We start from the raw sequence: 3533 nt of genomic DNA on the forward strand, positions 1-3533 counted from the left end.
TTCATAAAGTGCTAATTCCATTGAATTATCAGCCAATTCCATTGGATAACCAATATATATTTGTATATTCCAAAACATAATGAAGTAAATAACACATTCCCAATGTAATACATATAAATTAAATCAGCCAAATCCAATTGAAAAAAAGAGCCTAATCTTGCCCAAGTCGATCACCCACGTGTATGTCTTAAGCCTTGTGGTTGTTCTGCATCTGGTTTTCATCTTGAGAATAGTTATACAAGGTGAACTGGATTCCACAATTTCAAAGCGCAAAAATCCGTATCCATGCTGAATCATACACAAGCTGTTACTACACACAAGAGGTGGCCATGGGGACCTTGCGTGAACCAGACCCACCATCATATCATGAGTTCCAACTGGTTTGTTAGAAAGACGACGCTTGTGGCGCTTGAGAACTGATGAAAAGTTCTTGTTACCTTTGGGAAAAGCAACATCACCTGCTGCAGTACCGGTTCGGCCCTTACGACAGGACACTGCAATCTCAACATCCTTAATCATTTCAAGTACTGTGCTTGCAGTTGTGCATTTTCCCTTGCCTGGTTTTGCAATTGGAGGTAATAGTCTATTAGGCGGTGGGGAGCTAGACTTCCTTGCATACTGGTATTTGAATGCAGAAGCAGGGAGGAGAGGGAGACCGCAATTTAGAAAATGCTTGATCAAGAATACCCTGCAGCAAATAAAGCTTGTAAATTAATAAGTTCCAATTGTCCATCGTAAGTGTCAGAACAGAAGAACTGCAGTAGTCAAATATTGATCAAAAGCACTTTGAACCTTGGAAGTTGTCCCATATAACTCTTTCATAGTAATGCATCAGATTTCAAGAAGAAGAATTTACTGCTATGAATTTTACCTGAAGGCGATTGAGAACATAAGTATATTTCCCCCACAGCTCTGGACGACTTTCCATAAGTGAAAGCTCCAAAATCTGACGAATGCACTAAACCCCAAAACTCACTATCAGGTCCATTCGCCAAATGCAGTACTCCCCACAATTAGAAACAGAGGAAACGAGAAATTTGGCACGATCAGTATCATGGTTCTTCACATGTTTCCTATCATAAGAGAAGTACTGGGAATCACCCTGACCAACTTGGTTAATATCTGCATCATAATAAAGTTTCTCACTTGCAGCTACTCGATCGATCAAATCGTTATCTGAAAAACAAACAATAACCAGTAAAAGGACAGCCCCATATACAAGTTTCTAGGTTTGTCATTGATGTATCAAAATTATTCAAAATAAAGAGATTGAAAATACCTTGATGAATGGGATAATGAAGGATTTCAAATTGAGGATTTTAAGGAAACCCCGTTGAACATATTGGTGCTCCAAGCACAAGGATTTAGGTTGAATAGCTGGAACTTAATAGAAGTGAAAAGAAAATAAAATGAAAAAAAAAAAAAAAATGGATTGAAATACGAAGAGACAGATGAGGGAAAACAGATTGAGCGAGAGCTTACCTTGTCTCCATCCTTTGAGCTATATAAAAGAATCGCCTTTTACTTAAAAAACAACCCTAAATCAATAAACAACATTTTAAACAACTACCTTGCAGTTAAATCTAAGAACAATATGGAAGGGAGAGGGTATGTACCTCTGGTCTTCAAAAAAGATGAGTATTTTCTTCTTTGATAGATAGATCATGAAGGAAAACATTGTTAAGATGAGAGAAGGAGAAAGAGAAAAAGAAAAAAGAAAAAAAAAAATGGTTAATTGACGGCGGCGGTGGCGGACAAAGCTAAGTGGGTGAAGGAGAAAGTTGGCTCATTTGGAACTGTCTATTATTATTTTTTTCTAAGGGCATCTCCAATGGAGAGTGGAAAAATCCACCTCCACATAGGCTCCATTAGGATTATACACTCTAGAGAAATCCTAAATACATAAAGTGTATATTTACTATTTGTGGCTATTCCAATGGTAGATGGAGGCAAATGTGTAAAAATAGATAGCAACGGACTTAAACTGTCACAGCCCATTCAAAATAATGTAAAATAACGGATTTGGTCCGTCGCAAAAGCTTAAAACAAATAGTGGTCCACTTTCAAACGTCATTCAAAGCAACATCCGTGTTTTTAACAATTATAAATCACTGAGCGACGGACTTAGACCGTCGCAAACAGAAAAATAAAGCTTCAAACGTGTGTTGAAGTGACGTCAAAGTTTTTAAGTTAAACAGACGTTATTTTAAGTGGCGTCCGGGCTTTTTATTAACTAATAGCGAGAGGGGGAATTCCCCACCCTCTCTATTAGCTAATACACTATTACCTACGGTATAACACCCCCATTGGAGAGAGTTTTTTTTATATTTGGGGTGTAAAATTTCCACTCTATACGGTTTACACCTCTCATTGGAGATGCCCTAAGTGTGTTTAGTGTTGGGATTATTTTAGACGGGATTTTTTTTTCTTCTGGTGGCACGTAGCCACGTATGGGCTAGAAGTGTTTGTAGGAAGCGGGAGTTTGAACGTGGGCTTAGTGGGGTGTGTTTATGTATCTAAGTAGTTATTTTTTAGTGGAATTGTGGTACGGACCGAAAAACTAAATGAGGTCATTTAAGATGGTGACATAAAGTGCGGGAGTATATAACTGTTTTGGGAGAATAGTCACAAATAATTTTCAATACACGAATATTTTTCAAGAAAAAAGGATTTGTGACGGTTCTAGATCCGACGATCACAAAAAGCATTTCAAAACAGTCATAAAAGCCCTTTTTTGTCATTTATGACCGTTTCGAACAAAACAGTCACAAATAACATTTTAAAATAGTTATAAAAACTTTTTTTTTTTCTACTAGTGACATGGGTCAGCAAATTGAATTTGCTGGTAATATTTTAATCTATCATGTCGTGTCAGGGTAGGACAACGTCTCTGCATAAAAAGTTAATAAGTTCTACCCTCCTGCAAAACAAAGTTAGATTTCCCAAATGTAATCCTTTAAAGTATACATTTATTTCATTCTCACTACAACCATCATGAGTATACATAATTTGGCATAATATATCACCAATATTAATATTCATGTCCCACCACCATATTCGTCATATCACGCTAACCATAGTCACGTACATTCCTTCGTAAGAAATTATATGCATCATATCATAATATATCACTAATATTAACATTCATATTACACCACTATATCCATTATATCACGCTAACCACATTCACATTCATTTGTAAGAAATTATATGCATCATATCATAATACACAACCAATCATATCCAACAGACCGCTCATACATAAAACTAATCTTTTACTTAAAAACTACTTGTCTACTTATGAGAATGAGAAAATATCACAACTAGGGAGTACAATCAACCTTTGTGAGTATCAACTCACACAAACCGCATAAACATTCCTTTTTGATAAATCATATACATCATAATACATAAATATTCATATATATGCAATAACTCAATCATACGTAAAATCAATATTTTACTTTTCTTATTAATTATCTCGTTGACTCATTTATTAATAGACACAGCCCAACCTTTAGTTCCTACTCCAC

General features: G+C 35.9%; 1 long non-coding RNA gene across 3 annotated transcripts; it reads right to left on the reverse strand.

Annotated features, from left to right (window-relative positions):
- LOC147505369 (uncharacterized) lies at positions 1-1857 on the reverse strand. 3 transcript variants are annotated; one of them, XR_015193300.1, is made up of 5 exons: positions 1617-1853; positions 1483-1538; positions 1280-1377; positions 872-1176; positions 1-688 (listed from the first exon to the last, which is right to left on the reverse strand). It is a non-coding gene; the product is annotated as an uncharacterized LOC147505369 (long non-coding RNA). The 3 variants fall into 3 exon arrangements; XR_015193299.1 differs by having other exon boundaries at positions 1280-1383; XR_015193301.1 differs by having other exon boundaries at positions 1280-1524; positions 1617-1857.
- Between the last annotated feature and the right edge of the window lie 1676 nt (positions 1858-3533).

The sequence above is a fragment of the Coptis chinensis genome, chromosome 4, assembly GCF_015680905.1.
Source record: "Coptis chinensis isolate HL-2020 chromosome 4, ASM1568090v1, whole genome shotgun sequence".
In the NCBI taxonomy this organism is placed as follows: domain Eukaryota; kingdom Viridiplantae; phylum Streptophyta; class Magnoliopsida; order Ranunculales; family Ranunculaceae; genus Coptis; species Coptis chinensis.